Source organism: Sinohyriopsis cumingii, chromosome 11 (genome assembly GCF_028554795.1).
Source record: "Sinohyriopsis cumingii isolate HCF-2022 chromosome 11, ASM2855479v2, whole genome shotgun sequence".
Lineage (NCBI taxonomy): Eukaryota > Metazoa > Mollusca > Bivalvia > Unionida > Unionidae > Sinohyriopsis > Sinohyriopsis cumingii.
Genome location: NC_142971.1, coordinates 22,363,304 through 22,390,379, shown reverse-complemented (window position 1 = coordinate 22,390,379; position 27,076 = coordinate 22,363,304). Strand labels below are relative to the sequence as shown.

General features: G+C 36.1%; 1 long non-coding RNA gene across 1 annotated transcript; it reads left to right on the top strand.

Moving 5' to 3' along the window:
- The first annotated feature begins 204 nt into the window (after nt 1–204).
- LOC149787758 (uncharacterized) lies at nt 205–16,603 on the top strand. The gene is made up of 3 exons (XR_016424386.1): nt 205–394; nt 2,560–2,675; nt 16,452–16,603. It is a non-coding gene; the product is annotated as an uncharacterized LOC149787758 (long non-coding RNA).
- The last annotated feature ends 10,473 nt before the right edge of the window (nt 16,604–27,076 follow it).

The window sequence follows — 27,076 nt, the reverse complement described above, 5'->3', positions numbered from 1 at the left end:
CTCTAAATAGGAGCATAGTCAACAGAGATTTGTATTGTCACGTTTAATTTTTTCCACTGGTCTCTTCGCTTTCTCCTATAACAAAATTGTGCAGACAAGAATTCACTTCCTTTCTGGAAGTAACCCAGGATGCCATTTTCAGATAGCGCAAAGATACGAGAAAAAAAGGAACGGTAACTCTCAGATTACTATGCTACTCACACCGTCTTAACTCAAATGACTCTTCTTAATTAGACGGACACACTTCAAGAAGAATTAATTAGATAACATGCGTACTTTGTGTTTATAAAACGAAACGTTTGCCGCTTGCAAAAACCGAACCGCAGACGATTGGATTTAACCTTCTCCGTTACATGTCTAGACCAAATGGCCTCAGTTACAGACACACTGAAAAGTAAGTTTTAGAGGCTTTATATGCATATCAACTTTTTGGGCTCTCTTTTCTCTGCTCAAGGCAAAAATAATCTGCGATAGGCGAGAATGGAACGCAGTCATGTTTAAATTAACCGGGTTTGGTGATATGTCAGTGTCCCTGTGTTAGCATATTATCAACTCAATTTATTGTATTACAATTTTAAGAGCGCAACAATAGGACTGTAAATGTCGATTTTGTGACCTGGTTTTACTGCGCCATTACATATTTATTTGTTATATTGTTTTAGTGTTGATTCATATTCGAGTGTGTTGGTATGAAAATTGTGCGCTAGAAATGTTTCATTTTTAATTTTAGTGTTGCCTACGCGTTGTACAAATATTATTGCATCTCTTGGTGCCTAATCATACACCATACATCACTATCGAGCGAAACAAGCAACACCTGCATATGACTGGTTTGAACCATATTCTCAAAGACGTCAGATGAGTTCTACAACGTGTTAATGCACAAAAGGTTCCCTACAGTCAACTTAAAGCCGCATTTCCACATTTGTAGTGTTCGTGCTTCACATTCACAATCACATGACTGACTCATCAGATTGGTTTTCTAACCCGCAGATCAGTATTTCATTCCAAGTACTAAGAACATATGACCGAAACATCGAATTCAGATTTAATCCAAACTCAAACTACTAAAGACATATATCCCCATAATTCCTTATATTAAGAAGTCTAATCCATGCTGCCGTAAAACGTCTCGTTAATACTGTGTTTTACAACGCATGCTCATGTACCTAACATGCTTTCAGAGAATTATCTTCCCAGCGTAGATTTTCCATACTAAAAACAACCTTCCTAAAACACACTAAATTTATAAACAGAGATGCAAATACAAATGACACATTTCTAGATCAAACTTTGATGGAATAGGGAGAGAATCTGACGTTTTCTGGGTTTTGTTAAAATATAAATAACGCTATCTTGATTGAACAGATCACTTAGATGTGTCCCCTTAAGAAAAATTGTTATGATACGTAAAGCCTTGAGCCATTATCCGGAGTATCTAATGTTGGCAATAAAATATGACCTAGGACGGGCGAACAGTTGCAACACACACACACACACACACACACACACACACACATGCAAATACACACACATTTCTCTCTGTCTCTGTCTGTCTGTCTCTGTCTTAGTCTCTGTCTGTCTGTCAATCTCTCTATATATCTACCTAACTACCTACCTACCTACCAACCTACATACCTATCTATCTATCTATCTATCACATACGATAGTCAGTAACTGAAAAGAAAAAGATTGGTTTTCGCAAGGAATTTGCTACGTTTAAGTTGACAAATGAATTTTATCAGTCAAATTTGCATTACATTATGTCAAAACAAATACTATTTGGACACCCATTTGAACCACTCATATAATCTGGTGTAAATTGTGGAGGTTGTTTTGTACAAAGCATTCTTTTAAAATCGACTACGAACTTGACTTGTTTGGTTCAAATCTTGACTATTTGAATATAATATTATCTACCACTAGCACTTCTAAAACACCATATTTCTATACACACTTGTCTTTTATGCATTGTTCTAATTATTTAAATGTTTGCCTTCGTACAAGATACATGTGCATAACAACATAACATATGCGTGTCGCAAATATGATTACTTCATGATAAAAACTGTCCACACGACCATGAAACTATTTTATTGCAGCCCACTCTTTTGCCTTGACAAGAAACATAAAAGTTGCCTCAGGCAGTGTCTATGATAAATTGTCCCGTTATACTGTCTTGTTTATTGGTGTTCGTCAACCATTATCTCAAAAAAGGGCAAAAGACCTCGTGACTTCAGGCAAAGACGAAATTTGTCTGTACAAAATGACATTTATAGGAGTACCTGATGATGTACAAGCTGGCTGTATGAGAAGTACACATTTAATGACGTGGATTTATATGAATCTATTGACGTTATGACGCACCGAAATGTACAAAGAAAGAAAATTAGGTACACAATTATATCATCTATACAAAATAATTAGTAGTTCAACATAGCAAAGAAAATAAGTAAAATTCATTTAAAATCGAAATCATCACGGTAGCAATAGAAAGAGGCAAAGGTGTAAAATATGAAATTTCCTTACAAACAGATTTTTTTGGTATGTTTATTGCAGATTTTGTTTGGGATCGCAACAAGCACTGCCGATAAGTACCTTTACCAATGCCACACAGATCTGACGCACATCGGCACCAATAAGATGTTTTTCTATAGGAACGCTTCCACACAAAGGTATCCATTATTTTGGCGTATATCTCTTTTAAATCACACACACACACACACACGCACACACACACATACACACACACACACTTCCAGGAAATTTGACAGAGGTAAGGCTTACAGAAGAAATATATAATTTGCAATAACGTAGACCTACTAAACAATTGCACAAATAAAAATTAATAAATATCATTAAACTAGAATTAGGAAACATTTGCAAAAACCGAAAATATGACAAAAATTAAGTCATAAGAAAAAAGTTTGAAATATTAATGTTGAAAAAATATGTATATTTAAACACAAAAATATTATATGACGTTAATGTTTGGTTGATTACCAGTCACTGTCTATTGCTTGAAAATTACTACCATAGATGAAATGTATTTTACAGTGAATGGTCGTACAATCAAATACTGTCTTCTGAGAATATTTCTATCATCCAATATATTTATTCTATGGTAATAGGGTGCAATCAGTGCAAAGTTATATGCCTTGGAAAATATGAACTCTACGGCGTTTGATGCCTTTATGAATATTGTAAATTTCATTTGCTCCAGATACACGTTGGCCTTAATGCTCCACCATATCTAAAATGTGGTTTCGGAGTAAAGTCACGTAATCAGCATTGCCGACAATTCGGATCTGTTCGCGATTATTACACTGATTGCGGGTAAAGGCTCACCAACACAACACATTAACCAACCATTATTCTCCATTAAGGAAAAAGTTACTTAAGCCAGTTACATAATAGGCAGGATTGAAGCGATTGCAGTTGTATATCCTGTTAAAACAGATTTTTTTAAACAAATGTTATTGACGGAGTTTGCAATTAGACAATGATTTTGCTTGCTCTCTCTTTTGTTGCCTATGCCTCTCCGTCCACTCTTTTTGCGCCTTCTTCATTTCTTCACGGAAAACCTCTTCTATTAGGTCTTGTGCATTTTGCCACATACATGCACTCACAAAGTTTGTCTGGCTTTCGGATCAGGTTCTGCCTGATACGGTGAAGATACACACAGACGTCGTAAAGCTTGATAACTTTGAAGGCATCTTGTTTGTTGAAGAGTCAACAATGGGTGGCCTGACGGAGTGGACAGACTGGCAAACGCGCTGATTTATACGCCTCAAGCACAGACACGATGGTAAACATCCCTACGATTTTGGAACGCGATTAAAAACATGATCCTGAGTGATAGAAAGGAAAAGAACATATTCATTCATTTTAAATATTAACATATTTACAAGGTTGACAACACTGTGGAGTCAAACTCGACTTCCATTGACCTATGTCCTGAGTCATCGATGCATAAAACATTTCCTTGCTAAAGGCAAACGATGACCATAATATTCACAAAACCATCATTCTACTTTATCATCATTACTAGAATATTCACGATAAAAAGAAGTCACTATATATTCTGAAGGATAACAAGACTGCCCTGATGAAGAAAATACACACAATATTGTCCACACACCATGGATTCGGTTCCTTGCAATTTCACATTATTGACTCGAGTCAATACGGTATTTCTACTCATTAAGTCAATGATGTCGTCTTCCAAAGGCGCCGATCCACAATAATCAAAATGGTCCACACTGTGATCTTTTGAAAAGAAGACGGCGTACCAGTGGGTTCCTAGCGTATGACTATGGCCTGTATTGATGTCATAGGCTTGAATATCTTTAGGTTTACGATGATGAAGTTCATTTTTAGAATACACCACAGGATTCCAAGAAGCTGTGTAAGAACTGTGCGTTTAAATAAAGTTCTCAGGCATCCAATGTTGTGTTTTGTTTTCACAGGTAATAATGAGCCATCTGCTCAATTTTGACGCTTTTCTTTGGAAATGTATGCAAAATAAGCTGCTCTACGGCTCGTATTCGTACTCTGTGGCAAGACAGCTTATATGTCTTGAATCTCCAGAAAAGTCATTGGAAGGGAGGAATGGTCACTCTAGTGTCTATACCAGCGCTTGAACACTTTTTCTTCGTAGATGATACTCCAATCTTCATCAAGGTACTAGTCCAAGTTTTCTCCCTGGCTCATCATCATATATTTATCGTGTTTAATCTACTATGATCGTTTTGACATCCACAAATAGTGTTTATCGGTACTAGTTGTAATTATTTCAGCCAAGTTCCTTAGCAAAAACAGGAGAATAAACGTTGATATCTCAACATAATGAATATCTCTTGGTCTTTTGCCTTTTGTTTTTTCTTCTTGTTCTGGCTCAAATACACTATCGTCACTCATATCCAAAGATTCACTGTATTCCAAAGATGGTTCGTAGTCTTCCATAGCTTCTAATAGAATATAATCACTTCTCTCAAGCCGTTTATTTTCAGAGTATCTTCGAGTTCTTCATTCAAGATGAATTTCACCGTGTATAGTAGAGCTTCTGCAAACTGAAGTTCCACACGAAATTGGTGGGATTTTATTGGGTGGAAATATTGATCGTCACTTCCATGCTCAGGATTGAAATCAAAGTTCCACAAAGCAAAATTTCCTGTATAATCGTCATACGAAAGGCCGTCACTGGTGATGGTCCCGTGGCTTCATACAGGGACAAGTATGATCTCAAGTAAGGTTCGAAGCGTCTGGTACAGAAGGACTGACATCTCAACGGACGTCTTTCTTGGACACGCTGTAGTGTTGGAACACGAAAGGATTTGCGTTCACCTCTCCATTGCGGAACGAATTGTGGACAATCGTGCCAATGATTGAATGTTTGGTAACTATCCTTTGAAAAGATGATCTTCGATCTTGGATTGGAAACCAGTGGCAATGATAGATTTTCCGCTTCCACTTGTCACATTTAATACTTGGCTGTTGTTCAGCTCAAAGTGTGACTGATGTCGTTTCCCGATTTTGGTAACATTTTGGCAAGGCGCATATAGAGTCTTGTCTCTTTGATGACGGTTTTGTACTCGTTAGCAAAGGTTATCAAATGGAGGAAGGTACTGATTCCAATCAGTCTGCAGAGGACATCCACACCGTGCAATAGATACTTGTCCTGCAACCACATGTCTATCGATATATACTTGTCTTGCAAGTACATGTCAAATGCAAACGATCCAACAGTTTTAAACTAGGCCCTTGTTTGATATTGTTACGACGGTTGTTAAATATGACATTTTTGTCTGCATTGTCATCATTTATCAAGTCTTTGTCTTTGAACATGCATAACGTGCTAGGTTTCGATACCACGGTATCATCCATATGTGTGTTTCGTGCACTTTTCCCATACATCAAGGTATTTACTTCTTACGCTCGGTAAGGGTAAGTATATATGCTGCTGCTAACCATTTTGTTATTCAAGTACAAATCGACTCCGCTGACCAACGAACACATACAAGTGTTGACGGGAGCTACTTCGGTGTCGCCGACTGGAATACTGTTGTCCGTTTTGAGAACTTTTGGCTTTCAGGTGCAATTAACTGTTATACATATCGATGTAATCTTCCGTCTGTCAATTGATCTCAAAATCGATAGGGGCTGAGGTAGCCAAAGATGATACTAGATGAAGTTCTACTTATTGGAGTTCTTGCATCGTCGCCATAGCGAAGCGGTATCCATCCAAGAGTCTAAACAATCGGGATATCCTTTCCAGCGTACTTTCCTTTCTCTGAGTTGGCGTTTGCCTACTTTAACTGTTCTTCGACTGAGAATGCTTTTGATATCGTACACGTCGTCATTGAAATGAATGTATCTTTTCTCCAACTATTTTTAGAAAACTTGGTTCAAATAGTCTGTGCATTTGTCTTTTTGCTATTTGAAAGGGTGACGACCGCTTTGGTTCAACAACAGTTTTAATGCTCCTACTAACTCCGAGTTTATTTTAGAAGTCAAAGATACGACACAAACAAAGTTGGAAAAGACCTGCATGACACAAAAAAAATATTTGTAATCGTGAATTTACGAGGACAAATAAGATACATCGGCTAATTAGGCTTGCCATTGACGATTGATGCCCTTCACTTTGATTGGACTTCATGAAAAGCTTCGTCAAATCGGTTTGTGTAACTGTACCTCGCTTGTTCTTGTAACCACCGCCGTACCTGGGGTAAACAGACACCTGTAAGTTTGATTTTGGCAGCACAATACAATAGCTGAACTCCTCCGTAACCCGCAGGATGGGCAGGATTATAGTGTTAGCTTAAAGGTTTTCCATGAAGGTCTCTTCACTAAGTCACCCACCGTAAATCGATGCCACTCTTCGTTTCGCGGGGTTTGGAGACTTCTACACGCGTCTCTCTTGAGCCACAATAGTAGGAACCAAGGGTGGTGATGTTATAGGAATCGCTTTTTTGCTTTCTTTGTCAATTCCGGCTTCGCTTCTTTCTTCTTGGCTTCTGCCGAAGATGTGGCGACATCATCTTTATCAGATAAGCTTTTAGTTCTTTTAATTGATGTTAACAAGGACGCTGAAATCTTGCCAGGTATAAGAGCACATGCAGTTTGAAATATTGTCATCATCGCCTTGAAATCCTGAGTCATTTTATCTGTTTCGTCAAAATATTCCTGGCGGAGGAGTGGAACACGTTGCAAGACTAGACCGTACTGTTGTGGCTTTGGCGTTTCTGACAAGTCAAAAGGTTCCATCAACGCTTGTGATTAATGTTGTAACTGTGACATGTAGTTCACATTAGGATTGTGTGTGTGTGTGTGTGTAAATTATGCGTCCTTGGTTAGTAGGAACGATATAAATCCATCCAAAATTTGTAGTTCACTAAAGTCAGCCTTCATCCTTACATACAATTCCAAGGTACATGTATGAAGTCTTTCCATAAAGGAAGTCGTTTTCATCTTTTTATGATGAGTCCTAAAAGTGGATCCAGCAATCGATCTCAGGAAAGAAGCAGCCCCTTTCAGGAAGGGTACTCACAGCATGGGTAGAAATCCTTAGCGTCGCACCTTCATCTCTTTTGACTGATGGGTATTTTCTTTTTGACCATTTGTCGAAGATCGGCCAGATGTTATCCTAAGCGTTCTTTCCGATGCTAAGACAAATATACCCTTCCTTTTCAGATATTCAAGCAACTAGAAAAAATTTCGAAATGAGTTTCAATATTTCATCAAATTAGAAAAACGCGTTTTAAATTTGGTTTGGCTTGCATTATGGGCAACGACTTAGACGAAGAGCCTGGATACACTGTCAAAGATGGACGCGGTTTGGAGTTGGTACGGCTGGATCCGAGCGGCATTGGCTCTCTTTCTAGTAGGAGTTGTTTTCTTCATGTGACTTTTCCTTTTCTTGGGGCTTTTATCCTTCGTTTATGTCCTGGCCGTGTTATCACCGCTCTTCTTCATGGAAAGTCTTATGAGAGAGGATTGTTTCTGGGTGGTTAGCCGGGCAATACGATCCCATTTTAAGAGGAAACGAATGATAACACTGTCTAGAGAGCTGATGTCTCCCCCAGGATTCAGAATGATTTGATTCTTTTGTTTGAGTATCTATTCTCGAATCTGCCAGGTGTGACAAGACCACTTTATGTTTGTCAAAAAGCATTTGGTTTGATGAGGGATATGTATGATGCCTTGAAGTAATTTTTGTGATGTGAACACAAACCATCGTGAGACTTCTTTGAGATTGGATTCTAAGAAATGGGCCATGACCGGTGCATTTATTCACGGCTAATACCGTACGCGGCACGAATACATTTGGCTGGTATATGAGATCGAAAAACAAGTCATGTCTACGAATATTGGACAGAAAGAAGTGTCGGAGGTTTTTATAGTTTTTTCATGCAGATGGGATGTATAAATAACGTGTTCTCCATCTTGGCACCATTCGTGAAAGTACGAAATCGCAATTAATGGGCGTGGTGGGTTTTAGATCGACCAGTAAATACGCATGACGTGTTTGAGTGGCATCGCTGTACACATAAGTCAGTCAATTAGTTCCTAAATGTTCGGCTAACACTTTCACATGAGATTTATCTCTAGGGTTTTTAAACAAGATCCCTCAAAGGGCATATATACTGATGGTACGATGGATGGGCTTTACTTTGTTAAAACAAATGTTGGTAATGTAAATGATACTTGCATTATGATGATGCTATTTGCAAGTAAAATTTCTTCTTCATCTTCTCCTAAGATATCATAGAAGGTGACCCGATGAGTTTGACTCAATTTAGACACAGTCCCGTCGTCTTCGCAAGAAATGCTTTCCACAAAAACGATGAATTCTCCTTGACTTTCTTGAAAAAGTGTGTAAGCCGAATGCCAATCTCTGTAACACTACAAGATGCGTTGGGGTGGGTGATTGACCAAATAGGAGTTTTGTTAAATTCGGTTTTTCCCGTACCAGTCGGTACAGCAATCAACATATCAAAGGGATGGCGAAGATACAGTATATCCCAACATGGACGATCTAACCTTTCGTCAATGAATTTGGGAGCATATGAAAAGGAGGAATTTGAAGATGTAGCCATAGCTTAGGTGTTTAGAATTCTAAGAATGACACAGACAATACAAGACATTTAATACTTTTCATGCACGTTTATTGGAAGTTGAAAGTCGCAACTTTACATTAAATAGAAAATTAGACGAGAGCCAAATGGCTTAGTATATCGATAAAATACAAAGCAAAATGATCAAAGTTTAATACAAACAAGCCAATGTTCAACATTTTCGATGAAAGTATCCTAGCATTTCTTGACTCACCCACAAATGTTCTTTGAGTCTAAACACACTTTACAGTCTCTAATTTTTCCTCATAAATGATCTTTCGTTCGTGTCGATGTGAACAACGGTACTCTCCTGAACTTGGTTTACTTCTGTGTTGGGCTCTTCTATCACGGTTTCTAAAATAAGTTAGACTGTTAAGTTCAATATGGGTTTTAAGTCAACATTTTGTTTACTTGCACAATTGCAAAAATCTTCCGCAGAGTCAGCCCCTTCTCGCATCCAAGTCAAAACTTTTCCCTTAACCTATCACTTGCATCTTTCCAATGTTCGTGTAACAAACGAGCTAAACACACATCATCGTTGACAACACACAAAGGTAAAGAAACATCTATATGAAAGTACAACGCTTTTAACAGAACAGGTATATCGTGCACATTTAAAGTCAGACTAGCAACCATACGATCATATCTTTCCAAATACTGTTCATCAATATAAAGTTTTAAAAGTCATGATGTCTTTGTAGGAACTGTTCGTAAATAGTCCAAAATGCATCTGCTGATAAACGAAATCCCATAAACTCACGACATAGCGTCCAAAATTCAGTGGAAACAATTCTTGTAAAAGGCTTTGGTAATCCTCCAAGACCTGATTGCTGTCATTGATTTCATTCCAAGCGACTTAATAACTTCTTTGTATGGTATGCTTTCATACAAACATTGGGCACCTTCTGAATATCCTTAGATATTCACACCCTTGTGACACAGTTGAGGTGATCTATGTAAGACTAATATCTTCTCTGTAGAGATTATGATATCTTTTAAAATATGTTTATAGGTATAGTGTATTATTCTTTTAGTGGCTCATTTCTATGAGGCGGTTTTATTATCAGGAGTAGTTTGCACTGACATAGATGAAATCCGTATGGAGGTTGATTGTGAAAACCAGTAAATAATCGTGTTGCATGTCTTCCATTTTTCAAGAGCCAAGATAAACGGTAATAAATGTCATCGCGTTCGGTTCTATAGGGTGGTACACGCACATCATGAGTTTCTGTTGTGGCAGTAGTAGAGAATAAAAAAGCCGTTATTTATCAAGGAGGTCACTGGGTACGGCATCAATGCGATCGCAAGGCACATCATCGCACTCAAGATTCCTGATGAACTTGAGTCCCTCGCTCTCTTGTTGTGTGCAATTACTAAGCGTTATAGCTCTGCATTTGTAATTGCGATGAAGTGTCTTGGAAGTCGTCCCTTTTTATACTGGAGCTCGGTGTCCGTAGTGTAAAGTGTTTTGGTTTTTAAGTCACACTCGTTTCATGTACACAATTTGATATATTCTTTCCAAAGGACGAATGACAATTTGTTGGAATTTTGGCCGCACAACGTTGGTGCGACTCGAAGGTGGTCTTGGTACTGGTAGCCGTAAATTTTGGGACCGCCGCTAGAACAATTCAGGATCTAGTCCTCGGGATTCTCTTTTGTGCATGTGCCAAAATGATACGGTCCCCTTGGATGTCTGGGTGGGCCTATCGCGCCGATGAATGTAGATGCAATTGTTCTTGTCAAAGTACAGGGATGGATCTCCTAAAAGGCGTAAGGCTTTGCACAATGTTAAGCGAGCATTAGCTGTCACTTAGGATGCAATGACATATTCAAACTCGTCTTTGTAATTGACCAATCTTCAAGAAAGACAACCGATTGCCTCATTCGTTATTTTGTTTGTCGTCTACCTGTTCAACGTATTGGTATGGATTTGCCAAGTACTCCGCCTTATGCCATTTTCTCCACAAGCAACTAAGCATGGTTTTGGCAAACGAGCGTCTTCCTTCGTTCTTTTCGACGTGCCCTGAAGTGATGTCTTCGATGTAATGGTACTGTTTTTTGAATTTTTCTTGGTCTTCTGGAGTCTGTCACTCAGAGGGATAGCTGCTGCCTTATTGTTCTAGATTTAGGAATTGGTTAACGTCGGCAGAGACAATTCCTTTCTGGGAGTCATCATCCTTTTGGTAGAGTTCTGTGTTTGGAAAGTGGTACATTTCGTAGACTTTTAGCAATTGGCGTCCCTGATCCAGAGCATGAAACAATTTCGTTCCTGTCAAAGCGCATTCTTCCTCGGTGTGATGACAAGGTTAATCTTGGTCATTGGATTCGGCACCGGCACGGCATAATCGAAAATTTAGTTTCTTTTGACAATGGTGTAATAAGAAGGCATGGTACGAGACGGTAAGAGGTAAGACTTTCTATCTGATGAATCGTTTGTATTAATGAATGTCTTCCACGTGGATGTGCTCTGTCAACGTTTGGGGTTGTCCTTTTGGAAAGCGACCATATTTAAATACACAAGGATACAAAGGACACATCAATGTATTTGATTTCTTCTATTTGAGATTCGTCCACGTCTTAGAGTTAAGCGTATTGCATTGATTAACTTTCCAAAGAAAATATCGCGTGGGTTCAAAGATTCCAAGTTTGCCGCTTAGTGACTTCGACAATGCAACTCAACTCGGGATTGGTTTTGAAATGTCGATCGAAGCCGTGCTTACAATTTCTACCACTCCGGAGAAGGCGGTGAAGGTCCTGGTGCTGTTAAAATTTGTTGCGAGGACAAAACTCCACTAAATTAAAATCTTCTGGAAGCACAACTATGGTTTACTGCATATAACGTCACTCGGCGCTCTCTTCTGATCGCTCTGCGTGAGTTTTTTTGCGCGACGTTTGATTGTGGAAACATTTCGATCCCTTTCGATCCAATCTTGAACTATAAATATCAGCAACTCGTCTCATGGTTGATCCCATTCTTAACCACGATCAAGATGAATAGAATTTTAACCACTGGAGAGTCCTCTCTTGCCGAAAATGTGTTTTCTCGTGTTGTAAGTGTTTGTGTATGTCTAGGTTTTCAAATCAAAAACTTAAACCCTGTACGATTAACCCATAAACTTTTTGACTCCATCAACCCATTTGAGGCTCAATGCCATTTCCAAAGTTAGTTTCCCGTTTGAGGCCAGATTTGTTAACTGGAGCCTCCAGTACTATTTCCATTGATAATTTCCCGTTTGAGGCCAGATCAGCTCATTTGAGGTTCTAATACCATTTCCCATGTTAATTTCCCGTTTGAGGCTCGATGGGCCATTTTCATGCTCATTCGCCATATATTATTAATCACGCTCGTGAACTTTTATACGATAACTTCGCCTTTTCAACACCTGCTCGGACGTTAGTATATTGAGATCAGTTTCTTACCCATGTTTGTTTGTTTATTATATTAATATATTTTAACTCTAATGAACGAACTTTGTCCACCACCAAGTGGCGGGCTAGCGAACACAACAACCAATCTTGGCCATCATAACTCCTTTGATGATTTATTTGGAGATTCTTTCTGTGAGTGGAGGCATGTAATTCATGGATGAAATCCATATCATCACGTTGATATGCGCAGATATCACTTGATATTTTGTTCGCGAGATCATGTCGGTTACATGCATCATCAACACGGTTGAAAGGTACTTCTCTGGTCTTCCGGTGATTGTTAAAATCAAGTCGTGCATCCGTCAATGTTATTGGCCCCTAATAATTGTATCCCGGTATATTCTTTTCATCATTGCATTTCCCCTATGGTGTCATGGGTAGCTATATCACCACTGGCAACTTGTTAGGTTTTTAATTTTTTTAATTTCGTTATCTGCTATAGGAGTGTAACTTTATCTTATGTTACGTGTTTAGGCTCGAATAAACAGTAATACAAGAAAGAGCGAAAACAAGAAGCTTTTAAAAATATAATTTATTTCCCTGAAAAAATACTGTAAAAATGAGAAAATATGAACTTACGGTTTTAAGAATAAAAAAAAAAGAATAATCCAAGAGTAATCCACGATTAATATTTTAGAAGTCCTAATAATAAAATGTTCTAATGATTTCAAGTTCGAGTCCCGACGAAGAATCCAAGATGGAAGGCGATGGCGTATGTTGTAACCGGAACTCTGTTGAAGTCTTAATTTCATTGTAGAAACACAATAATTAATGCTCCGGTTTCGGAAATCAAGATAAAATATTTAAGAAATGTCATTGTTCAAGAATTCTGTATGAATACAATAATATTTCCAGAGAAACGAATTAATCTTTTAGAGTCCAAAAAATCTGAAGAAAAATTAACATGTAAACCAAAAACTCAAAACTAGTTACAACAAAAAGAACCCCAACTTGACATCAAGCATTTAAAAGCCCCAAATCTTTGAGATTTCTCTCTCTAAACATCACTATTAATACTAAGTATTTCGCAATTTTGGAAACGCCTAATTGCGAATTAGAGGATCACGTAATCATGTTTCTTATAAAAATCACATACCTCCTGTATGTCCTTGATAAGAACCAATCCTTTTACTCTGAGAATACAAGTTGTTTATTTGACCCTAAATCAAGGCCAGGAACTAAGTCAAAAATAGAAACAAGTGTTTCTATTATTAGATATGTATGGAAAGATTCAGGTTAAACTGAATTTTCTGGAAAATATAAAATTCCTTGCAAACAAAATTTCATTACATTGGCATATAAAGAAAATAAAAAGATTCCAAAACCCACAAACAATCAAATAAAATCAAACACAAATTAAATCAGATATAAATTAAATCAAATATACTCAACATTTGTATGTTGGATTTAACCTTGTCCAAAATCAAGTAACCTGATTTATTGATTTTTTTAATTCTGTAAACAACCAATACATAGACAAAATATTCTCTATGCGTATGGGTTTGTTTAATATCAGAAACATTATTAATAGAAGAAAAACACATTTATTTTGGTCTGGGTAGAGGTTATTGGAATTTTAATTCAGACATAGTTCAAGTTCTATATTATAGTTTTATTAACATACTTTATAATTATAATTAACATTATATTTTGTTAACATTAGGAGCTTTCAAGAACGTTATGTTCCATTAGGTGATGATTTTCTTTTCTGAGAAATTGTTAATTGTGACCTTAGGTTAAGTAGAAGACTATATAATCTTGTTACAGGAAAAATGATTCATTTGTGCTTTAGGATCAAGCAGAATGAATTTTGTATAATTTTTGTGTCCAGACGTTCATTTGGGTTGGAATTTATTTTCTCAAATGGTTTAATTTAGTGATTGTTTTCTCTGAAAATACAGAGGGGTCAATAAAAAATAATATTCTTGGATAGAGACTTTCACTATTCTTAGTGAATTAAAAACTGAAGTTAATATACAGTGTTTAACAAAGGACTGCCGGAGGCTCTGCCTTCCGAAGAACGTATCGCAAGGGTCTACAATTTAACAAAAATAAACATATACAACGACGTAATCCGACAGTGATGGCTAATTAGTGGATGCTAACCAACGTTGCGAAGTCGCACGCGACCCACTGGACCTTCTTCGCGAGATCACTAGTGCACACTAACGTTTAAAAATATATAGAAGTGGCAACAGACTGCATTGGAAGACCTCACAGCAAGCTTCAAACAATAATTTGCATAGATGATCAAACCATTAAGAGACTTATTCAAGACCGCTAACACTGTGGAATGACAAGTGATCGGTAGGGTTGGCAATCAGAGTATCTGGAAGTCAGCTAGCAAAGTTTTGTAAGCACCCCACTTGCAAAATATAGCATTCGAAATCATCTAAGTAATGCAGATACCTTACGAGGAAGATAATTTTAATAATAGAAGCCTTTCCACTCTTCACTAAACTATACAAGATATACAAGGATTATGCTGGATTTCCCAAGATGTTAAACGGCCCGTGGTGTTGTAAGTGCTTTTATCAACAGTAGAAATAACAGGATTATTAAAAGTAAGATCTTCACGTCAGAATCAGTCCGATTAAATGTTTCAGATCTCAATACGGAAATTATACATACATGGCAATATATTCTGACGTACACAAATCACAGACGACAGGTGATTGTCATTGACAGGAAACAGCAAATGTCAGGTCCGGATTAGAACAGCTAATCTTGCCATAAAAGCCAATCAAGGTTGATGGCGATATTCAAAGCTTATTCACTTTTAATCGTTTTAGAAAAATTACAGAAAACATTTATAGAAACTTACAGTGAATTTATCGTCTGAGACTATGATGTTTTCTCGGCTTCAGGTATATGCAAGGGTACATGATCGTCCATCTTAAGTTGGTGGCGTCATGTCTGGTTATCCGCTTTTCTCTGTGGAACTCCGAAACGTTCAAATTATAGGTGGGCTGAGCTAGATTGTGGGCTGAGCTAGAGATATCGTAGGCCAAACGAGAGAGGAAGTAGGGCGAACTGTAGAGTACTTAGAGTTTAGGTGGAGAGATCATAGGATGAGCTGGAGAAATCAGAGCGTGTGTAGGCTACGTCGATTGGCAGAGATCGTAAGTCGAGGTGGAGAGTGTGGCCAGGAGAGACGTGTTGGAGTAATCGATAATTAGTTGTATATTGGATGAAATGATGGATAATTCAGCTAGGGAACTTTAAATAAAAATTTCTAAGACGGACCTCATTAACCTGAAAACCGCATCCAGAAATCATACAATTATTTATCAAATATTTAGTATAATAAATCTATTATTCTTTTAAGCACACAATTACCCAGTCATAAATTACATAATATCAACTTTGAGTTTTTTTCCCAAAACCGAAATGTGTTAGTGGTACTATGAATACTTTAATCTTTCTTAATAATCTCTGCTCTCTTTAATCCTCGAGCAGAACGATGATAGATAGAAGTACGAATTATCGATAAATGGAACATGTAGAAATATGAACATGCAAGAAGAAAAGGGGATTGGTAGGTGTGTCATGATGACAAGAGGATAAGCTGAGACATAAGTAAGATATAGTGGCAAAACAAAACGTACATCGAAATTATGACTTTTATAGCCTTCTTTATAATATCGATTACATATTAGATGACGTGATTCCATTATATATCTTTGTTTCTGAATAGGTATCAATAACCAGTAACTATTTAAAAAGCCGTCTGTTCTAATAATTGCAACTATTATCTAAATCATGTTGTCTGCACATTTAACGCCAATAACAGAATAAAATAAAATAAAATAGAATGGAGTGGAAACGAATAGATTGGAAAATATATAAATAACATAACATTAAATAAAATAAAGTAAGATTTTCTTTTTTCGCACATTTTAGAGTTGTCATGTCGATGAGGAAAGCTTCGCCAGTATTGTTGTTCCGGTCCTGCTCTGAGAGATGTCAGGGCTGCAGATTGGTGAGAGGAGATTCAACAAGTAAATATGTAATACCCCTATGATAACTTCTAAGAATTAAAAAACAAAACAATATATTGTTTTTCTCTTGCCGATATTGACATATCTAACAAGTGCTCTGATTGTGTTACATGCAATATATCTTTTTGATTTTCGGATCATGGCCTACATATGGTCAAAGACAAACAGTCCAGGATGCATGCACGATGTGTTAGAAAAATTGAGGAAAACATACAGCTGATGTTTTCGTAATTCACGCAATAACAATTAGTAAGTGATGGAAAGGAGTAAACTCTAATAAAAAACTCCAGAATGTTTCTTAAAAACTCCATTTAAAAACAGAGGTCAAATTGTTTGTACTATACTGAAATCACAGTAATTTTGATTTTTCGCTACTTTAAACACTTTGGAATATATATTTGGCCGCTAGTCACTAGTAAATTTTATATTTTCTTGCCTTTATTTTTATAGATTGATGATATATTAAAGCTCAAAACTAATTTTGTTAACACCTTTACAAATCTTTACCACTATGAAGAATAATTTGTAATTGGTATGGGATACAATTTTTTACATTTATACATGTATTCAAACTTTGGTTGCATTTGTACTCAGTAATGACTTCATAGTCTGAATCACACATTGAAAGGCAATACAATTTGCACTGATAAAGAAGTTTTGTGTCTATTCATACTAATGTATATTTCGAAAAAGCATTCATTTTGTTCGACATAAAGCTCTCACTGTACCCTTTTGCAATTTGGTCCAAAAGGCAGTGGTCTGAATTTTCTCAATTCCCAAGATATCACAGGTTGTCTGCAAACTATTTTATACGAAATTTGTTCCTCCGTTTGAGTCGATATGTTGTGGGACAAAATTATGTAAAGAAGGCAGTAGCAAGTGGCAATGCTTTAATGCATCTTAGCACACTCGGTGCTACATATTTATGAGTACACTATAGAGTTACGTAATTATTTTGTAATTACCGTCTGATCTGCTCATCAGTATATTACTGCAGGTGTCCAGCAGTGATGTGTATTTGGCCCTTTATTATTTATTGTCTACATCAACAACGTATGTGACGATATTTTAAGCACGACTCACCTCTTTGCAGACAATAAGTCATTGTCGCACGCATATATAAGAATACACCGGAAATCGAATATTTACTAAATACAGATTTACATACCACTGATATTAGGTTAAAGCAATGACTTCAATACTTTAAAAATAGAGGCAATGCAAGTTTTGCGTTAATTAGAACACTGTTTTTCTGAACTTATATTTAAAAATAAGATTTTATCTTTCCTCTGTATAAACAATTTGGATTTACTTTTAGTAAGCTGGGCAATTGAGTAAATCATATCGATAACTTATATGCCTCAACAATGACCAATATTATTTAAAACACTTAAATGTTAAACACTTGAACGAATGTACTTAACTTATATTCGACCTTTGCCTGAATATTCCTACGTCATCTGGTATGGTTGTACGGTCGAAGAGGGTGTCAAAATTAGAAATACTAGAAATGGAAGTAGGGAGGACTGTGAGTGGACCAACACGACGTGCATCTGATCAAATTAAAAATGAGGTAACCAACTGGCAACCTTAACCAACCCCCGCAATTTTCATATTCTTAGATACTTCATAAAATTGTTTATGGCGCATGTATTCCGTATCTTTCTCCATTTGTTGGAAAGAAACATAGATATAATCTCAGATAGTAATAACCTTGGTTAAAAATAAGTAGGAATCCATTGTTAGACTATACTACTACTACTATTACTACTACCACTACTAATAATAATCCAAGAAAAAAAAACAGAGTATGCATAATTAAACGATTAAATTAAAGGGTAGACCAAACACATGCATTTCCATTATATGTATGAGGATAGAAAATTGAGTATTCCATATGCAAGAATTAGGAATAAATGTAGTGATTTATATTATGACCTGTACAAGAAAAATATCAAAAGTAATCCTATATGTGCATGTGGTGAAAATATTGAAAATGGCTATCATTATATAGTTACTTGAAAACGTTTGTAAGCAACGTATAAAGGTGATTTTAAGTCTCAATCAACATTGACTACCATTGACCTTTTATATTGTACTAATTCAAATATTTTTATACTGTACTAATTCAAATATTTTTATACTGTACTAATTCAAATATTTTGTACTGAGTGCAAACATCTGATATGACCTTTGATACTGTACTAATTCAAATATTTTATACTGAGTGCAAACGTCTGATATGACCTTTGATACTGTACTAATTCAAATATTTTTATACTGAGTGCAAACGTCTGATATGACTTTTTATACTGTACTAATTCAAATACTTTTATACTGAGTGCAAACATCTGATATGACCTTTTATACTGTACTAATTCAAATATAAGAGTGCAAACATCTGATATGGCAGCTCAGAAATAGTACACTATAAATTTCATCTCTTTTAAAATCCTTTTAAGGCCTCTAAGTAATAATGAACATAACTCTCACCTGCCACGGTAAAAAATATTCTCTCTATCACGAAGTCAGTATTTTTAGGATGTAAATAATAGTGTTCCTTTGAGCGAACGCAATGTGTGACACACTTGGAAATCCTTTCTAAGTGTTTCTGTTTCTAGAAAATGAATTATAACCATGATTTGAGGATCTTGTCCTTGTTCTGGTTTCAGTTGTTTATAGGTCCATAATTGGGATCATTGCTTAGATTCCTCGCTTACCGTTTGCACGATTTCATTCAGAGCTTTCTATCTGAAGTGTTTCAAAACGTTGCAAATGGTAACTTATTGCTTCAGTTAGTAGATTATGTATATAGCGATTGTGCAAATACTACTTTGAGGACGTAATTTTTATTTTTCTCGTATCAGAGAGAGAGAGAGAGAGAGAGAGAGAGAGAGAGAGAGTTAAACCGCGCTGCAGTTTCTCAGAGCTGCTTACATGAATAATTTTGGCATGTTTTCATTCTACTCAACTGTAAGTTAGGTAGAATACATGCAAAGCACGTCATCATATATTACGGCAGCAATCATAAAGTGAGAAAGGTGAGTTCGGTGGCAGTTAATGTATTAAATACCAGTACTGTTACTGTACAGTTTGTGCTCCATGGACAAAGGAATACCATATTATCTCTCAGATACAAAAAGGTAGTTGTCCACTATATCTTTGTGCTCTTTCTTAGGACTTCCGATTCAACGTTACACTAGCAAAAGCACTTGAAGTAAGAAATCAAGGCTACAGACTGGGACTTTTTGTTTGCAGTATGTTATTATTACATGGACGCAACTAAGTATATTTCGCTGAACAATAGCATCACATGTACATTAGTAAAATAAGTGTTTTAATTGTTTATGCAGATAATCTATGCATCTGCCTTGATTTGAGAAATACACACTACACTAAATTGCGTGTTACCAGTCTTATATTATCTTATGTACAACAAGGTGTCCACTATCAATCTGATAGAAAATCAAATGCAGATACTAACAAAAAGAACATTTCTTTTACGTCAGATGTTCAAGTATTCATCCAAACAAGCTGCTAAAATAAATTATATATTAAGCATCAATAAATGTATCTGTAAGAAAGTCATACAATCATAATTCGTGGGTTTAGCTAATTATAGGGAACATTGTTTGCACTGCTACGGATATGGCAAGAATAAAAGACCTCTTCTGACCTCTTTATCAACTTTTCAATGCAACAAGACTTAAGATAGAAGGTGGTTACTTAAAGATGAAATGGTTATATATATATATATATATATATATATATATATATATATATATATATATATATATATATATATATATATATATATTTATATGACAGCTAACTTATTTTGACAAGCTTTATGTTGTATACATTTGAAAATATGTATATATGTGATGGTGCAACACTACAACTCCTTGCCGAAAGATTTGAGAGAAATCACGCGAAGCTCGGTCGTCTGACGGTGACATAAAATGTGATGGGAACGGTGTTTGCAGACTACCATGTTACTCAGCACGTAGATACTTGGAAACAGATCCAAGGAAAAAGCTTTTTATGCTACCTGTGGTTTCGTTTAGGAAGTTTCTTTTTCAGGGCGGTGTACCAAATTTTATAAAGGTTATTCGCCGTCGCGTACCCACTGTGCGATGAGTTATTTGCACGGGGACGAATGAATACATCACACAATAGAATAGCATCTTTTAACGTGAATTTCCTTTTTGTGTGAATATGCTTTCAGGCAGCTTTAAAATTGAATTTAATAACTTACTGCAGTAAGACATATCAGTTATTATAGTATGACTTTGAAATACAAAATATAAATATTATCTACTGCAGTATAATTAAATAATTTTGAACTTTTTACACTTTTTAAGACTATTAAAAATCATTTTAAATAAATCTGTCACTGAAGTGTAAACAAATGTATTTGCCAAATACTGAATGCATAACGAAGGTTAGCAGTTCGTCATATCACCTGATTGGTAGGTGGACATCTCGCGAAAGGTCAATAACATTTTCGTTGTCCCACGTTCTAAATGTCTAGTATCACACTGGAGCATATCGTCTTTCATATGCATAATATCACTAAATCAACATGACACATTCATACAATAGAGATGATTAAAAATGAAACATGATAACATCATATCATTTGGTCTGTTGTGGATTGATTGCACGGTATGCAAAATTTGTCCAGACAGTTTGAAACAACATACACGCAAAATGCAACAGGATGATTTATATTGCATGTTTCCAGATAGAGTTTGATATCTTAGTCAATATTGTCATAAATGTAACCTTTTGAATTGCAAATGCCACAAAGAGAAGACTGTCTTTAAATATTCCTACTTAAGAACACCTGGCCACTTCACTAATGCCTTGTTCATCTCAGCTGATTGATTCTGTGTATATCATCGAACATAATGATAGACATTGGCTATCCCAAGCACGAACTCAATAGGGAACCTATCAGTTGAAACCTGGTTTAAAATACTTTATGTTTCTAACTGCAATTTAGTTTGATTCTGAACTAAGTGTAGTGTTCTCAGGAAAGCAAGCTTCCTCTACTTGCAATTTATACTTTCGATATTTTCCTTTTTTAAGTTAAATCGATCAATTACGTGATTTAACGAAACAAATAAAAGCTGGCTTCAGCTTTCAGGAATCATCAGTGACAATGCCACCATTGGTTTGGATCAGTTAACACTTCACATACACAGTTTGATATTGCAGTATCAGTTTTTCATACCTTTGCAAGCAGCATAAATACCATTAGCAACCCCAACACAATTGACGAAAGTGTTTTATCCCAGTTAAACAACTCAAACCATTATTCACACTGAAAGATGACCATGCAGAGACCAATTCTTGACCGCTTTTCCCAAAGAGCAATGGTACGAACAGTCCATTAATATTTGTTTGATAGCAAGTGCAAATGGTCTAAGAAAACAATTACCATCATTAACAACAACATCTTTAATTGCTGTTTAAGCTGGAGTTGCTGTGACGTTGAGTCATTCATATATAGTTATTTTTCATTGCAAAATACCTCTTTTCATTCAGTAAATAATATTTATTGATTGTTGTCCGTGCCTTCAAGCATCTTCTGAACTTTTAGTAACCTCTTAGCTCATCTATAAAGGTCAAATAAAAAAGCCGTATGAAAGAAATGTGGTTAAACAGGTTTATTTTTTAAAAGAGAGATCGTAACATTTTCATCGTTCCTGGCATTTCATATACAATTAGGAAAGCTAGCGATATGTGTACCTACCCAGATAGACGTTTTTTTTTTATAACCTCGGAATATCATCGTATTTTACCATGGAATATCCTTCACGTGGTTGATTACTGTGAATTTTGTCAAACATACCGAATGATTCCGTCAATATGGCCTTTGGATCAACATCATCTTCTTCTTTCTATTTTTCTTTGTGTGTGTGGTGGGTGAGGGAGATGTCGAGGATGGTTAGTTATTAAAGCGTTGGACTTGAAATACAAGGGTTGTATGTTCGCCACCTGCCATGTCAACTTCGGTCCGTTGCCTCGGTGCGTTCTTGTGAAAAGGCACTTAGCTTCCGTTTCTTGTTTACGATTTAGCCAATGATGTTAACGGTGGTGTTGAAACCAACATTATTTTGTAAATTCTATTATTATTATTATTATTATTTTTATTATCGCAGAGACTCTCAAATGGACCCGATGTGTTTAATGATCTGCACCTTACTAATTACTAATGGGTGTAAAATCGTGCCAAACTATATATGTCTAAGGTGTGTGTTTGGTCCCGGCACTAATAGAATGTGCGGTGTCCTGTTTATGATTCACACAAAATTGGAATCAGCACATAAAACCTTGTAATTTGCACGTAGACTTGTACATGAAACATTATAATGTTTTTAAACTTATAATACGTTTTGAATCTCAAACAAAATTGCGAAGAAAGATAGCGTTACAGAAATGTTTGAATATTTTTGAAAAAGTAAATCCAACAAGCAAACAGGAAGCTGGTCCGAACTCCTACCGTGTTGCCGGTTTTTATAGTACATGCTGCCATTGTGAAATGACATGGCCCGAACTCCTACCGTGTTGCCGGATTTTATAGTGCATGCTGCCATTTTGAAATGACATGGCCCGAACTCCTACCGTGTCGCCGGTTTTTATAGTGCATGCTGCCATTGTGAAATGACAGAGTTCAATCAGTCCGTATTCACATCTGTCTCTTCGAATTAATAGTGTTTTCCACGCCAAACAATCGCATTAAGGCATATCATTTACAGGCGTGGTAATGTTTACTCCTGGAATTTGGAATAAATTCTATAAAAAGCATGGATAAGAGCTGCTGCATGACCTAGTGAAATTTGTTTAGAGATGTATAGTCTTACGTTGCATAGCTGCTATGTTGTATGCTTTGAAATGTAGTCGGCATCCATGTTTGACAAAGATCAGTTTATACAAAGTATGTATGTATGTAAGCACGCACGCACGCACGCACGCATGCATGCATGGCATGCATGTGTATGTGTGTGTGTGTGTCCACACAATATTACTTGGAATGGTTAAAAATATCTCATTCATTTACTTTATGGTAATTACCTACATCATGGGGGCCCCGAGTGGCCGAGTGGTCTAAAGCGCTCTCCGTTAGAGATCACTGCCATCTCACCTCTGTCTGCGTGGGTTCGAGTCTCAAATTCGGTCAATGTGGATATGTGAGAAAGCTTGCCAGTAGCTTCTCGAGGGTCGGTGGTTCTTTCCGGGGATTTCCCGGGTTCTTCCTCCACCAGTAATACTGGCCGCCATGTATAGCCTATCGTGTGCTGAAAAATGGCGTTAAACCCTACAACCAATGTATTAAATGAACCGCAGCGAGAACATATTATTATGATTGCGTGCAATAGAGATCACATTATGAATTATACACATTCATGTATTGAATTAGATCAGCTTTTTAAAAAAATATTGTCTAATCCTGAATAAAAAATCTGATTTCATTAAATTGATGGGTATATTACCCACTATTGTTCAGATTATCAAACAATTTCATCAAATTGATGGGTATGTTACCCATAATTTTTCAGATTATCAAACAATATCATTAAATTGAAGGGTATATTACCCATAATTTTCAGATTATTAGTCAATTTCATTCAATGGGGTAAGTAGTATTAAAATAGTGAAAATCTAATCAAAAACAGAAACAAATAAAATATAGCATAATAATAATTGACAAAGTCAAAGCAAATAAATAAATATATCACAACAGAATTTATTTTTTACTAATTATCATTAGTTAGATTTTATAATTTGATGTGTATATTATCCATATTAAATCAGACTATCAAACAATTTCAAATATTTTTCTGATTATTAGTCAATTCCATTAAATTCATGGGTATATTACCCATTTTTTTTCAGATTATCAAACAATTTCATTAAATTGATTGGGTAAATAGTACTAAAATAGTGAAAATATCATCCAAAACATTTTAAAAAAAATACATATTAATCACTGACAAAGTCAAAGCAAATAACTAATACATATATATACAGATTTGCTTTCACTGATTTTTCGTTAATTTGATGGGGTAAATAGTACTAAAATAGTGAAAATCAGTTAGATTTTATAATTTTGATGGGGTTAGCCATACTAAAATAGTGAAATGCGGTTAGATTTTATAATTCTGATGTGATAAATAGTACTAAAATAATCCTTAACAAAGTCAAAGCAAATAAATAAATATAATATAACAGTATTATTTTTTTATTTCTCAGGTAGAATAAAATTCAGAGGATAATTGACCACGACATTGCCGTAACTTTCATTTTCACCAGTGACGTTGTCAATACTTTCAAAATCCTCTTTACTATTTTCACTAATAACTTTGTCAATGTTTTCATTTTCACAATCTGACATAAACTTTTTTAACTGCCTCACTCGCGTGTTGATATTTTTTTTTGTTCGTATTCGTGAGCTATTCTGATCTAATTTTTTCGATCACGCTTAAGAAGGATACGAATTTTTTAACTTCCGTATCTTTTACAGTAGCCAAAGATTGTGTAACCTTTATGAATCTATATTCAAATTTATGTGTTTGCAGTGATTTAAAATCACAAATATTTTTGGGGCATCAAGTTGAATTTTTTATTTTTTATTGCATTAATATTTTGTGCCTTTGATAGGGTCATTTTGTGAAATCTCTTTTATGAGCTTCTCGTCACCCCACGAGGATTTTCCTATTGGCCAATATTTTTTCTGAATGTTTTTGTGTGGGGTACCCTATAGTGATATTAAGAGCTCACATCACCCTACGGTTTCTTTTTGGAGGCTCCACAAATTCTCCCATAGACATACCCCCAGCGAATCTTCTAAAAGGTTGTCTATGCCTTTCAATTTCATGCACACACACACCAATATCAAACCCCGCGGAGAGTGCAAAACGCGTGTACCTGAAATCTCGTCGGGCTAGAGCTCGCACTTATATAGAAAAACGACGATAATTGCCACCGTCGATAGTATGTCCAACACGGGTTACGAACGCCGACCCTCTAGTATGAGAGTCAGCCTCGCTACCACTACGGTACGTTCCAATCTTATAGATATGTGTTTCAGAAATTATTAGAGTTACCAATGCTGGTCTTTCCTACAAATAACCGCGGCGTGGATGTATTTTCCACATCGTATTAAAAAAATCGTATATTGTAGATATTAGTAGTGAATGGGGACACCCTAGGGACAAGGGGACTTTAATGTTAAATAGGGGGTATATCCACTCTGGGGACAATGGAAATTTAACATGGGAAGCAATATCCACTCTGGGGACAATGGAAATTTAACATGGGAAAAAAAAGACATCCACACTGGGGACAAGGGAATTTAGCATGGGAGAAAGGAAATATCCACTCTAATGACAAATGCATTGGAACAATGGGAGAAAAAAATATCCATTCTAGGGACAAAGGCAATTGAACATGGGATTTTTTTTTTTTTTAAAAATTAAAAAATAAAAAATAAAAAAGGGGTAGGCAATGGAAAGTCAATCTCTTTTCGAGAAATGTGGGTGGCCCTGAAAAGGGCCTTTGGGTTTCTTCTTCTTCTTCTTCTAACTCCTCCACTTCTTCCACCAAGTCCTCACTTTTTCCATTATTCCTTTCTTCTTCTTCTTCTTCTTCTTTTCCTCCTCTGTTATCCAGTCAGGATGGCCCATCTCTCTAAATTTCTGTTGGATCTTCATCCAGTTGTTATTCAATCTTTCAAACTCTAATTTCTTCTTCTTATTCTCTTCTTCCTTTCTCTCTTTGCTCCATTTTTCTTTTATCTTCATCACTTCTACTTTCATTACCTCTCTAATTAGTTCTTCTGCTTTTATCAACTGGTTACAACCCCACTTTACGTACCACCAGTCAGTCTAATGAAAGCTATTTTCTAGGAAGCTCCTGACTTCTGTGATATGATCCAAGGCTTCCTTTAAAGTACCTACTCTCACGTAAGGTGGGTCAATGAATCCTCTGATTCTTTCTACTTCTTCCTCAATCATTCCCCCTATTTGATCTTTTGCTACTCCAAGATTCTTCACATTGTTCAGGCTACCTTCAAATCTTCCTTCCTTATTCAATCTTTCTACTACATAAGTTCCATCCATGATCCAAAAATAGATATGTCTCAAATCGTTAAATAATTTTGTCACCTCCATCTTCTTTGTTTATTCCTTAGAATGGTTTGGACGACGAATACTGTGGGTTCTTATAGTGAAAGCGCGGACGTGATGGAAAACATCCCCCTAAGACATAAAATTGATATTACCTAAATCATAACCAAACAACGCGCGGACGTGAAGGAAAACATCCCCTACTTTCTCATTTCATATAATCTACTATCCACATAAGTGAAGCAACATTTAACAAACCCCAAATCTACTATTTACACACTCAAATCATTAAAACAAAATCCATAATTTACTAACCACACAATCGTACGTGAGCGGTTACAAAACCCAACTATACTCTCCACATACGCTAAGAAACAATAAACAAACCCAT